At 40.5% G+C, this 14,258-nt stretch overlaps 3 non-coding genes across 3 annotated transcripts; 2 read left to right on the top strand and 1 right to left on the bottom strand.

The window, feature by feature from the left end:
* The first annotated feature begins 2,484 nt into the window (after positions 1 to 2,484).
* On the top strand, positions 2,485 to 2,558 carry TRNAT-UGU (transfer RNA threonine (anticodon UGU)). Its single transcript has one exon. It is a non-coding gene; the product is annotated as a tRNA-Thr (tRNA).
* A 5,188-nt stretch (positions 2,559 to 7,746) lies between these two features.
* Positions 7,747 to 7,819, top strand: TRNAR-UCG (transfer RNA arginine (anticodon UCG)). The gene has a single exon. It is a non-coding gene; the product is annotated as a tRNA-Arg (tRNA).
* Positions 7,820 to 10,669: 2,850 nt separating this feature from the next.
* On the bottom strand, positions 10,670 to 10,763 carry TRNAI-UAU (transfer RNA isoleucine (anticodon UAU)). Its single transcript has 2 exons — positions 10,726 to 10,763; positions 10,670 to 10,705 (listed from the first exon to the last, which is right to left on the bottom strand). It is a non-coding gene; the product is annotated as a tRNA-Ile (tRNA).
* Positions 10,764 to 14,258: the final 3,495 nt, after the last annotated feature.

Raw genomic sequence — 14,258 nt, 5'->3', positions numbered from 1 at the left:
GAAAGTGAAGTCGCTCAGTTGTGTCCAACTCTGAGACCCCATGGACTGTAGCCTACCAGGCTCCTCTGTCCATGGAATTTTCCAGGCAATAGTACTGGAGTGGATTGCCATCTGTTGTGGTAGTGTTCACTATTAATAGTGTTTACTATTAGCCATATGCAAAGTAGTCAGTCACAGTCTCAGATGAGAGTATATCTGGGTGTACAGCTGCTGTCAAGAACTACCTTGTTCTTACTCTTCTTAACTAACTGCGGTTTCATCTTTCATCTTTTCTCCTACTCCCCACCCCAAATACATAGCAATGATAGATTATATTGACTGAATTTCTACAATGCTCACATTAGCCCAGATTATCTTTACAAACGGATACTCATGTTTCCCAAACTAAAAACTTCAGTTCAGTTCAGTTCAGTCGCTCAGTCATGTCCGACTCTTTGCAACTCCATGAATCGCAGCACGCCAGGCCTCCCTGTCCATCACCAACTCCCGGAGTTCACTCAGACTCACGTCCATCGAGTCCGTGATGCCATCCAGCCATCACATCCTCTGTCGTCCCCTTCTCCTCCTGCCCCCAATCCCTCCCAGCATCAGAGTCTTTTCCAATGAATCAACTCTTTGCATGAGGTGGCCAAAGTACTGGAGCTTCAGCTTTAGCATCATTCCTTCCAAAGAAATCCCAGGGTTGATCTCCTTCAGAATGGACTGGTTGGATCTCCTTGCAGTCCAAGGAACTCTCAAGAGTCTTCCCCGACACCACAGTTCAAAAGCATCAATTCTTCGGCACTCAGCCTTCTTCACAGTCCAACTCTCACATCCATACATGACCACAGGAAAAACCATAGCCTTGACTAGACAGACCTTAGTTGGCAAAGTAATGTCTCTGCTTTTGAATATGCTATCTAGGTTGGTCATAACTTTCCTTCCAAGGAGTAAGCATCTTTTAATTTCATGGCTGCAGTCACCATCTGCAGTGATTTTGGAGCCAAAAAAAACACAAAGTCTGACACTGTTTCCAGTTTCCCCATCTATTTCCCATGAAGTGATGGGACCAGATGCCATGATCTTCGTTTTCTAAATGTTGAGCTTTAAACCAACTTTTTCACTCTCCTCTTTCACTTTCATCAAGAGGCTTTTTAGCGCCTCTTCACTTTCTGCCATAAGGGTGGTGTCATATGCATATCTGAGGTGATTGATATTTCTCCCGGCAATCTTGATTCCATCTTGTGCTTCTTCCAGCCCAGCGTTTCTCATGATGTACTCTGTATATAAGTTAAATAAGCAGGGTGGCAATATACAGCCTTGACGTACTCCTTTTCCTATTTGGAACCAGTCTGTTGTTCCATGTCCAGTTCTAACTGTTGCTTCCTTACCTGCATACAGGTTTCTCAAGAGGCAGATCAGGTGGTCTGGTATTCCCATCTCTTTCAGAATTTTCCACAGTTTATTGTGATCCACACAGTCAAAGGCTTTGGCATAGTCAATAAAGCAGAAATAGATGTTTTTCTGGAACTCTCTTGCTTTTTCCATGATCCAGCGGATGTTGGATCATGGAAACTAAAAACTTAAAAGCCACAAAATTGAACATTTTCAACACAGACAAGTAAGAGATGGACAAATATTTTTTTTTAAAAGAAAAAAGTTATGAGTTTCACAAAAGACTCTCTGGGATGGTAGTTAGTTGTGAAAAATTATTATTTTCAAAAGTATTTAGTGCCTCTTCCTGGGATATGATTGTACTGCCTCACTCCACAGATACCAGATTTGACTTATCTCACTCTGGATAATAAAATGTGAGCAGAATTGACATGGTACTTTTGGGCACCAAGAAAGAGTTCTTGATTTGCCATATTTTTTTTCTTCGTTTGTCAAGAGACCATCAATGTTTCCGGTAGAGATGGCTCCCTCATCCTGGGCGGAGTCATGGTAGACAAATAGCAGGAGCAGGGTGTGTTACTATAAGCTGCCATGATTCTTGGGGTTGTTTCTTTCTGCAGCTTGAGAAAATGCTGTACTGACAATATGGTTTAATTAGCATCAGAGGGCTTCCCTGGTGACTCAGATGGTAATGAATTAGCATCAGAAAATGAGTTCGTCTTAACTCCAATTCTTCACTATCTTTGCAAACTTGAACAAATCTTTAAACCTTTTTGCAGTTGAATATAAAATAGGAATGATAATATGCTCCGTATTTGGGGTTGCCTTTGATGTTCAGAGAGGCAAATTTTGGTAAATTCCAAAGTGCTATAGAAATCTAATGTATTACAATATTTGTACTCAAATTCAGGACTCGGATGTGGTGTCTGTGGCCTCATTTTAACTTCTATGTCGCTGTGAGGCATAGTAATCATCACATTGTCAAGCCCTTTGTTCAGTCACTGAAATGGGCACAACCTGTATATAAGTAAGATTGGAAAAGATCTGGATAGTTTTCAAAGTAACAAAGAAGATTGATTTAAAGTTTCTTTCGGAGGTTGTATCTCGTTTGGCTCTATGGCTTAGTTGGTTAAAGCGCCTGTCTTGTAAACAGGAGATCCTGGGTTCGAATCCCAGTAGGGCCTATTTTGCACGCTGCTTCTTCTTCCCTGAGAAAAGATGAAGATTTCAGTACTACAGTTCTGTTCTGTTCTAATTCAGTACTACAATACCACCCCACTGCCTTCTCCCGATCCCGAAAAAGGTAGAACCCTAAGAATGATCACAAACCTATCTTCCCCTCACAAAAGTACCAATCCCCTGCCTCCTCCCAATCCCGAAAAAGGCAGACCGCTAAGAATGATTGTAAATCTCTTCTTTCCGTCACAAAAAGGCAAGTGAACTTGAGAAGGTAATTTTCTGGGGACGTAAATAAACCTGCTTCACCTCCATTATGGGATGGTTGTCCCCATCCCGGGAGGGGTCAGATAGGTGTTTGAATACGCACATTCTCACAGCTTCCGGCAACATGGATTGACTGTGGTTGTCAGAGGGGAGGGGCGTGGAGGGATGAGTGAAATAAGTAAGGGAGATTAAGAGGCACAAAATTCCAGTTACAAAAAAAATCAGTCATTAAGGTAAAAGGTACAGCATGAGGAATACAGTAAAAATATATATATTGTAATATCTTTGTATGGTAACTCGAGTTATCATGGTAATTATCTTGTAACAGAAATATCAAATCACCATATTGTGCAACTGGAACTAACATAGAATCTGTATACTTCAATTAAAATAAGAAACTTTCTGTAAACAAAAGAAAACCTGAATCAACATAACATTTTTTTTCATTAGCCCACCTGGCACTAGCATTTCTATAGCATTGAAATAGAGTTGAAATAGAGTCTTGCATTCGCCAGCTGAGTTTGTTTGGTTATGGATAATTGTTTTTCATCTATCTTTTCATCTAGTTTGTCATATTTTATTTTTTCCCATTTTCAGTTTGTCCATTTCCCTTACATGTAATTACAGATATATGGAAATCATATATGCTGCTTGCTAAAAAAAGTGTAGTAAAGTCTCTTGCTGTGACTCTGTAAGTCCATTCATGAGTGCACATCCATCTTGCAATCAATCAGCTGAAATGAAATGGTCACCATACCCAAATGATTCAAATGGCAAGATCGATAATGCTACATATGTACCAGGGAGATATGAAAACATTTATCTTTAACATAATGAAGTTTTCTGGGGAGACTAGGGGAGGCTCTCAGGTAACTCCAAAAATAAGAGCAAGGAGGGGTGATGGGCTTTGGTTTTTACAGGGTTAGGGGCCAGGCTGTGGAGTGGAGAGGGGAGTGAAGATTCCTAAGTGAGAACCAGGACTAGCGTGGTTTGATCTTCCCTCTGAGAGAGCTTAAGCACTTTCTTATGGGCTGGCTTAAATGTGAGAGTGATGGGTCTTGAAAGCTGTCAGCAAATATAAAAAATGGGGTCAATTTCTTAATTACAGTTTTAATAGAAATTAAATTACAATTGTAATAGAAATCTGTATACAAGTCCACAGAAGAGCATATATAAAAGTGTTCCTAACAGCCCTATTCACAATTTTCACAAACTGAAAATAACTCATATATCAACCACTAGAATGGATAAATAGTGGCATATTAATACAATATGATTATATATGTGTATGACTGTATATATATAAATACAAATAACATCATTGAATACAACAACATGGATGAACCTCATAGTGCTGCACAAAAGTAGCCAGACATCAGAGTACATATTGTAAAATTCTATTTATATGTTATTTAAAATGTGCAAAGCTAATAGATGATATCAGAGTCCAAAATGTGATTACCCTTAAGAAGAAAGTAGTTAGAAGGCACATGAGAGAGGCTTCTGGTATTTCTTCACACAGATAACCTAGGTGACAAACCTTAATTCTTGATTCAATTTGATAGAAATAGTGGCAATAAATTGGAACAGAAGATCTGAGTGAGAGTTCATAGACATGTTCTCTTTGTAAATATTCAGTGATACATACATTTATATATACATATATAAGGGCTTCCCTGGTGGCTCAGCTGGTAAAGAATTCACCTGCAGTGCAGGAACCCTGGGTTCGATTTCTGGGTTTGGAAGATCCCTTGGGGAGGCGAACAGCTACCCACTCCGGTATTCTAGTGAGTGACTTTCACTCACATACATATATATTCAGAGATACATCTACATAAATGTAAGTATTCTGTATATGCTTCTGTTTGTACACTTTCCTGCATGTTTGTTACATTTCAATTAAAAATAATTTAAAAAGAAAAAGCCACCAATTAAGAAAGAGAATATTGACTTTATTTTATGAGTTCCATTTGCCCGACTCCACATCTCTTTCTCACTTGAGATAACAACTACATTAATGCTTGTGATTATCATTCCCTTGCCTTTTTTAAAAAAAAAAACTTAAAACAGCAATAAACATTTATTCTCAAGCAATTTTTGTGCATCAGAAATCTAGAAGCAGCTTAGCTGGGTGGCCCTGGCTTGGAGGTCTCTCATGGGATTGCAGTTAATTTTCAGCCAGGAACTGGATGCAGCCCTCTGAAGGGACTGGATAATTTATTCCCAAGATTTTTCATGCACATAGCTGAGTCCTTAGTTCTTTTTTTTTTTTTTTTAATTGGAGGTAATTGCTTTACAATTTTGTATTAGCTTCTGCTGTACAACATGAGTCAGCTTTAAGTATACATGTATCCCTTCCCTCTAGAGCCTCCCTCCCATTCAGTCTCTTGCTTTTAAGCTTTACTTCTAATATATGTGTATTTAACACAATAGATTACTTAATATGCTTAGTTTGTAGTTTCTGTAGATGAAACCATGTTGTATTTGTTTTGGAATGTTTCCTTGTTATTGAAATATTATCATAATATCTCATTTTATATGATTTCTAGATACTTCTTTATTGCATATAACTAAAATTTTATAGCTGTCATCAAAATGTGGTAAAACTCTGACACTATTTATAATAATTTTTCTGTTTGATCTTTGTACATAAGCATATGTATGTGTGTGTGTTCAGTCACTGAGTTGTGTCTAACTCTTTGTGATCCCATGGACTATAGCCCACCAGACTCCTCTGTCCATGGGATTCTCCAGGCAAGAATACTGGAGTAGGTTGGCAATACGATCTATTAAAAAGAAAGTCAGTTCTGTTGATTCCTTTCTAGTCATCACAGCTTTTTATTTTTTTGCTTTCCTTTTGTCTAGTAGAGAATCATTTCAGTTCAGTTCCTCAGTCGTGTCCGACTCTTTCCGACCCCATGGACTGCAGCACACCAGGCTTCCCTGTCTATCACCACCTCCTGGAAGTTATTCAAACATGTCCATCCAGTTGGTGATGCCAGCCAACCATCTCATCTTCTGTCCCCTTCTCCTCCTGCTTTCAATCTTTCCCAGCATCAGGGTCTTTTCTGGTAGAGAATACAAGTGGTAATTTCTGGTTTACTTCATGTGTTCCTAATTTCAAACAGAATGTTTTGAATTTTTTGCCTTTAAGTATTATGTTTTCCACAGATTATTTTTGTATTTTAAAAATCAGGTTAAAAAACTTTCCTTCTATTTCCAGATTGTTGTTTCATTAGTGGACACTGAAATTTATTCAATGCTCTTTCTCCCTGTACTGAGGTAAACATTTTCCCTTTACTTTCTTCATGTTTCCTGGCTTTGATTTCATTAGGATGAAAGTAAGCTTATAAAATGAGATGGAGAGGCTTCTTTCTGTTACTATATTTGGAAGTATTTGTGTCCAGCTGAAATTATTTTCCCTGTAATGTTTTATAGAACTTTCAGATTAAAATATCTGGGTTTGGAGTTTTCTCTGTGGGAAAAATTTTTGAGTATTTATTGTTTAATTTAATGGTTTCGGACTATTCATATTTGCCATTTTTTCTTTAGTGAAATTTAATTGATTTTTTGTTATGATTTCATTTAAAACTTCAAATTAGTTCGGCAAAATTTCTTACACCTTTGCACATTCTGATCCACCTTTTGGATATACTCTTCTTTGGCTTTTTATTTTTTGCTAACCTTTCTCATTTTTAGATTTCAGTTCCTAAATGCTTACTGGAGGCTGGGTTAAGGCCAGACCCCAGACAGTCTGTCACTTTGACCTGCTGTAGCCCAGAGAACCGGGGTGGTGCTTTCCTGGAAAGAAAGCAAAGGAGAGCAGCCTTTGCAGGGTGCTCTGAAGCTTTTGAGAAAACGCTGTTTCTCTAGCATCTCTAAATTGTGAAAAATCTGTGTAGCCTCAACTTTTTGGGGCGGGGAGCCGAATGCTCTGAGAAGGCAGGTTGGATGAAGACCAAAATCAGGCCCTCGCAGTTCCTAATAATGGGGAATGAGGCCCCCCAAATGCCTCAGATTCCAGCTGAGTTGCTTTCACCGCGCCCACCCACCCCTCAGGAACAGGGTCCAAATCAGGCGGTGTGAGTGACTCCTCCAGGCCTCCAGCGTGCCTTCCCACCACCCGTGTGCTTTCCTCGCCCGCACCATCACTAATGGGGGGTCGAGATCCGCTGAGATGAGAGTGGCTGTGGGAAATGAGCTGGAAAGGAAACAGACAACTACAACAAAATGGCTCAAAATCCAACCTTTCTAACCTGAAGAATGGTTCCTTCCCTCTCAGTCACACAACCCCGCAACCCAGTGGCTGCACAAAAGGAGGGACATTTTCTCATTGCTCAGTAAGTACAATCGTTGGGGTTTTTACTAAGGTGTCCCTGGAGGGTACTCAGTGGGCCTGTTCTTCGCGGTTTCCAAGAAGGGCCAGGCCTAGGAAGACGCTTCTCATTTCAATCCTAATTGAAGACGTCTGAGAGGATGCCAGGAGCGGTCTTTTTTTTTTTTTTTTTTTGTAATTTTCACTTATTCCCATAGGGTCTTAATTTTGACTTTGTCTTCATTCTGAAGGTAAATCGAGCCTTTGTAGCCGTGATTACAGAAAGACATTTCAATCCTTTTTTGCTTCTTCGTCTTTTTTTTTTTAAATAGGTTAATCAACCGACTGAAGAGGTATTACAATGCAAGTGTAAAATTTTGTTCAGAAAAGAAATTTGGTGTCAGGCTAAGGGTAGGAGTTTGGAGAAAAACAGAATTTCCATTTTGCCCTAGTCTCTAACCATAACTTCTTAAAAGAAGTTACTTGGGTTTTGTACCAATGACACCACCTTTTAAGTAAAATTGATGGGAAAGGTAGTTTTCATGAGTTGCAGTTAACAAGAATAGCCCAGATTCTCAATACTTGTAAATTTTTATTTTATCTTACGAGAGAAGGACCACGTGGCCTAATGGATAAGGCGTCTGACTTCGGATCAGAAGATTGAGGGTTCGAATCCCTTCGTGGTTGTTTCATTTTTCACACTCCGGCTACCTTTACCCAGTATCTCCCTTTGGTTATACGTGATTCAGTAAGTGGGGTCGGCGCCAGCCTTCTCTTTGTACTATGAGTCCTTGGTCAGGCAGGTACGCAGGTGTTGGGATTGCGAAAAGCGCCAGCCTTGGTCTTTTGGAGCCTCCTCCAGGAGTTTGGGTGGACCCAGTGAGTGAGGTGGGTGCCACAAGGCACGAATGTCAAGGAATTCTGCTCTCCCCGTCCGATAGTGTCTGGACGTATCTTATTTTAGCGTACGACTCTTCCGTTGGTTTTCAGGTGCCGCTCTGTACTTTGACGCTGAAAATGTTGATTTGCTTTTTGGAAGTCAGTTTAAATGGCGCCCCCTTTCGACAGGAAAACTTGCCACATTTTAAGCAGCTGGCTCCTGATTCACGTGGATGCCACCTGAGAGGAGCGCCGTCTTTCGGTGGGTTCTCAGAGACCAGCTGTGGGTTCTCCCACACGTTGCAGGATGAATTAGTTGAACGTTAAGCAGTATCTGAGGAGCCAGGGTTAAAACAGAAACCTGGAACCATGAGAAGAGACCAGTCAGGCAAATTATAATGAAGAGGGAGCTTCTGCACAAGTGGAAAGAACGTGGTCAAATATATTTGAATATTTAGGCGTAATGGACACATTCATATAACAATATGACGGCTCAAATTAGATTCAAGTAGGAATTGAAATTTTGAATGGTCTTAAACTATGAAATATTTTGAATTAGTTGTCAAGTCTTCCTACTGAGAAAATTACATGTCCTTCCGTTTTAAAACATTAAAAGAAGAAATAAATCTAACCAGACACAGCTCTTCCACAGTATAGGAAAGAGAGAAAGAAAAAAAAAATCCACAACTGCTCATGCCGAATGCTGTAATGATTTTTTTCCCGTGAGTGTACTTCTTTAACAGCTTTATCGAGGCAAAATTTTCTTAAACTGCATGTATTTAAACTTATAGTTTGACATATGTATAACTCATGAAACCATCACTACAAAAGAGATAATGAACACAGACACCATTCTGAAACGTTTCCTCAGGCCTTTTTGTAATATGTTCATCTGTTGCTGGATTTTGTTTGTTAGTATTTTGTTGAGAATTTTTATGTCCATGTTTATGAGAGATATTGGTTTGTAGTTTTCTTATCTCATGATGTCTTTGTGTGACTTTCGCATCAAGGTAATAATGGCTTCCTTTTCCAATTTTTATAAGAGTTTGTAAAGAAATAATATCAATTTTTTAAAAATGGCAGAATTTAGCAGTTAAGATGTCTAGACTTGGGCTTTTCTTTATGGGTAATTTTACTCACTAAATCAATCTGTTTGCTTGTTATGGATTCTAATTCCATGCTAAATGCTTATGTCAGTCATCTACATCTTTGTAACAAACCTCACCCAAATTTTGTGGGTGACTTAAAACAACATTTAGTTTCCAATTCTGCAGGTCAGTTATTGGGCTGTGCTCAACTAGGCAATTCTTTTGCTGGTTTTGCTTGTGGTCACTCATTGATTGCAGTTTTCTGGCAGCCTGACTGGGACTAGATGGTCCAAAATGTTCCCACTCACTGTCTGGGGTGTCATGTGGAATGGCTGGGATGACTGGGACTCTCTCTTCACATGATCTTCAGTTCTTCAGGAAGTTAGGTAGGATTTCTTCACATGATGTCTCAGGGTCCCAAGATGGCAAGAGGAGAAGTTATAAGGCTCTTGAACCCTAATATTGAAACTCCCACAACATCATTAGGACAGCATTCTATTGGCCAAATCACAAGGTCAGCTCACATACAAGGAGGGAAATAGACTCCACCTCTTTACGGTAGCTGCTGCACGATCATATTCCAAAGGGACATGCATAGTGGGAATTTGTGACAGGACTTGGTGACTGAACAACAACAATCAATCAATCGAACAATGTTTTGTTATCTCATTTAACACTAAAAACAACACTGTGAATAGCCACTATTGATATATCTTGGTAAGTAAATTATCCATTACCACTTCTTTACCAGTGTTAATCTGAATTGGTCTGTGAACCTTGTTTTGAACCTACCTTTGGAGAAGGAAATGGCAACTCACTCCAGTATCTTGCCTGGAAAATCACATGGACAGAGGAGTCTGGTGGGTCCAGACAGTCCATGGGGCCGCAAAGAGTCGGACACAACTGAGCGACTTCACTTTCTTTACCTGGTGGGCAGCTCAGGGTGGGGCCAGGGATAATGTAAGCGCTCCAAAATGTAGCAGCACCTGAAAAAGCACTGATAGTGCTGAGCATTTAAACATGTGCAATTACAAATTTTTGTAAAGCCAGAGAACTCCATGTCCTTGTCTCAGGATGAATCTGATAATGTTTAAGATCGAGAGGGTGAGATTAAGTGACCCACACACAGACTCCTGGTTCAACTCCTTTTCTGAGGCTGAGTTCCTGAGTGTCTGATATATCTACAGGCAGCATGGACTTATAAAGAGTAATAAGCACCTTAGAGGAAGCCCCGATGAGTGGAGAAACTGAGGAAACCAGGTTCAAATACAGGAAAATTTCTACTGAGATACGTTTAAAAACCAAGATCTTCCACATTTCACATAACTGACAAATCAGACGTAGTTTATTACTGTGAAACAGTCTTGGCAAGAGACAGAAGTTAAATTGCCAACGTGTCGGAAGAAGGAAGACACCGAAATCAGCGGGATGGTACTTAAACCATGCACGACTGTAAACAGAATTTTAAGACAACCCACAACCAAGCTCTAGTATGTAAATCCCAACCGTTGATCTCTTTGTGGGGACCTCAAATTTAACCTGTCTCATACGGCTAGAGAGTAGTAAAATTTGCTCCAGGTGAGGCTCGAACTCACAACCTCGGCATTGCTCACAAGTGTACTGTCTTATAAGTACCGCGCGCTAACCGATTGCGCCACTGGAGCTCCGCTAGGTAGGGGTTTGGGGAGGTGTAAGTGAATATACTTTCGCAGATGAAGACTTGTTTAAGGTAGTCAATATTATGAATAAAATGGCGCCTTCTGATACGGGGTTTTCTCTTTGAATCTGATATGCAGTTCACAGCAGCAGTCTTTGATCAGTTGGTATCAGCCAATCTGCCGCCGTTTCCCCCACAGTACAGAGAAGCAGCCTCTGTTGAGCGTCGCAGTCATCTCCATCTTGATTTTCCGCTCATATTCCCACGGCTTCTCTAAATTCAGACTTATTTGAAAGCATTTGAATGGGGGAAAAATTACATTGGTTCCACAAAGGCTGGAAGCTTTCCACTCAGGAGTGTGTACTCCGTCTGCGTGACCACAGTGCATTTTCGTTGCTCCGAATTCCCGGGGACTTATCATCTCAGCGGTCTACTTTCTCGCATCACCTCTGCCTCGGCTCTGCCCTCCGCTCGGCCGACTTTCCCTCTGCTTCAGATGCCACCCGTCCCACACCGACCCAGTCACTGTTTTTTAACTTAAGAATGTTAAAATACTTTGCTATCCTGAAACATTCGGAGAGCTAATATTTCCTTTAGAAAAAGCACTGTTTTAAATGTACTAAGTTTAAATAAACTATATTAAATGCAATACAGACTAAGGAAATGCAGAAAAACAAAAAGGTGGTAACTTGAAAATTTTCTGAAGTCTCACACTCAGAGAAATATATTGTTTATATTTGTGGTTCATTTCAAGATTTTTCATTCTAGTTATACATTTTGGGACAAAAGAAACTCCCACCGTATGGATCCATGGCCTGGGTTGACACACTGTGAACCAGACGTGAACCACAACTTCACTTGTTACCGGACCCCCATTACCTCCATTTTAACAGAGGGGCCGTGATGACACTTTGGGTCTTTCCATATAAATATTCACTTGGACCTTGTTTACAACAGTCCTTGAAATTTGAGGGGTTTTCTCTTTAGCAAGTCCATTTAGGAAAGAAATGGGGGAATTATATTCTATATATTTTCAGTGGCACTGCAGGGTCATCAGGAATTGGCTTCTCTCTTTAATCCAAGATGTCAGATCTGAAAACTGGTTTATGATCAGAAACTGGGCAAGGTATTGTGATTGTATTTTTAACTGGGGCAGCTACCCTCAGTCTTCTGATTATCCTTGATTTCTTCTGTGTAGACAGTGATATGCTTGTTGGCTGCCCATCTATTTTGTTTCTAGGGATGCTGTATATTATTAACTGTCTCAACACTCTACAAAGGTGGCTACCTCTCTGAAATTGTCTTTCATTACATGAATTTTGCCCACCACACCCGGTGCATGTACATGCATACACTGACCAGGTTCTGACCAGCTCAGTGCTGCTATTTCTGGCCTGAATTGCTTCAAGATCCTATAATTCCCATTGCTGTCAGTGAAGCCACTTCTGTAGCAGAATCTCGTATCACCAGCACAAGTCCAATAGAGGACAGTCACCATGGAGCTTCTTAGTAATGGTAGTGTACCTGTCCCATCACATGCCTCCCCCCACCCCCAACAGAATATCCTTTGGCTCTCCTGTACCAATTCATCCAGTGGGTTTTCCAATATTACATGGTAAATCCACTCTAGCATGTCCACTTCTTTGAATTTTTGATCCCTCTTTCTGCCATCAATGTCAAGAGTCCTGGCATTCTTACCACATTTAGTGAGAGCTCTTGCTGTTTTAAGCAGGAGAATCCTAACAGTACGTTGAGTTCTTGCCAGCGTATAAAAATTCTGTACTTTGGGAGAATGCTCTAGTATCAGTGTATTCTACATCAACTAACTTTGCATTCTACTCTTCTTGATCCAGAACACTTAGAATTTAGTTGTGTATGGAAGGATGCCAAATGTGTGGCAGAGGTACGTGTTTGGCAGAGGAGAGATCTCTGCATTGTCTTCAAGGAAGAAGGACTAACTAACCCTTGGTAAGGAGGATTGGGCTACTTCTAAAAAGCTGAAAGGATCTTGGGAAATCTGGAGATTTAGATGTTCTAATGTATCCCTTGGAGAAGAAAATGGCAGCCCACTCCAGTATTCTTGCCTGGGAAGTCCCATAGACCGAAGAGCCTGGCAGGCTACAGTCCATGGGGTCGCAGAGTCAGACATGACTTAGCGACTCAACAGCAACAACAATGCATCCCACCAGATGTCTCCATCCAATGTTTCAATATTCTGTTCTTTTCCAACTGAGGCCATGACCTAGGCACAGAAGATAATCTGGTTTGGGAATTTAACATACTTTGGAGTCCTACTATTCCTGTGATTAAATCTTGGAGCTGAACCTTAGCTTTTTTTGCCCTTGAGTTGCAGGATATAAGAGTTTTTTTATACCCTCCTATGGAGACTCTGGCTTTCACATTAGCCTCTACTTGGCTTCCTTTGTGACTCAGCTGGTAAAAGAATCTGCCTGCAGTGTGGGAGACCTGGGTTCAATCCCTGGGTTGGGAAGATTCCCCTGGAGAAGGAAAAGGCTACCCACTCCAGTATTCTGGCCTTGGTCCCAGAGAGATGGACACAACTGAGTGACTTTCACTTTATTTGATGAGATATCATCCTCAGCATTTAATCATCTCTTTCCAATTTCTTCTACTGAAGAATTCTATTACATTATTATTACCATCTCTCCCATATTTATCAAGCACCTGATACATCACATCTGCTTTTGCATATCCATTGGTATAGCATCTCAGTTCAGGTTGGGTGAAAATTTTAAAAATTGCTACATTGTTCTAGTGGCTGTGTTCCACCAATCCCTTTACTGCCAACCAGATGGATAATCCAGCTTCAAAAATCTCATTTTAGGGACTTCCCTGGAGTCCAGTGGTTAAGACACTGCACTTTCACTTCAAGGGTATGGGTTCCATCCCTGGTCAGGGAATTAATATCCCCACTTGCTGCATGGGTGTTGCAAACAAACAAACAAACAAACAAACAAAAAACTCATCTTGGCATTTTCTTTCTCAGATGCTTTACCAACTACTGTATTTTGTGTTCCCTGGAAAGACTCCAAAAGGGGGATTTGCATTCAGAAACTTTACTGGGGCACTATCTCAGGGTGAACACCTGAGAAACAATGAAGAATCAAAATCTGTCAGAGGAACAAACTGGGCTGCAGTGCAAGCGCAGAAGGGCATTTGCCTATTCCTGGGGGTCTCCACCACTGGAATGGCCCTTTAGATGTGTCCCAAGTTGAGAAGTCAGATCTTGGCTGTTATACCTCTCATAGACCAATAATTAGATATAGGCTGCCCTTGGAAATGAAATGTGACCTTGACCTGAGACAATTCCTAAAAAGGGATGACAGTTGAGAGTCATCAGGTAACAACCTTCCAAGGATCTAGGAAGGTAAATCTTCTATCCAAAGGGTCCAGGTATTTAGTCAATACACCATCTGTGACAGTCACAGTGAGGAAGAAGAGAGAGAGAAAATGAGTTTGAGCTCTGGATAGGATTTGAAAA

The sequence above is a fragment of the Budorcas taxicolor genome, chromosome 11 (assembly GCF_023091745.1).
Source record: "Budorcas taxicolor isolate Tak-1 chromosome 11, Takin1.1, whole genome shotgun sequence".
Taxonomy (NCBI): domain Eukaryota; kingdom Metazoa; phylum Chordata; class Mammalia; order Artiodactyla; family Bovidae; genus Budorcas; species Budorcas taxicolor.
The sequence above is the reverse complement of the archived record's forward strand: the minus strand, read 5'-3'. Positions and strand labels throughout refer to the sequence as shown.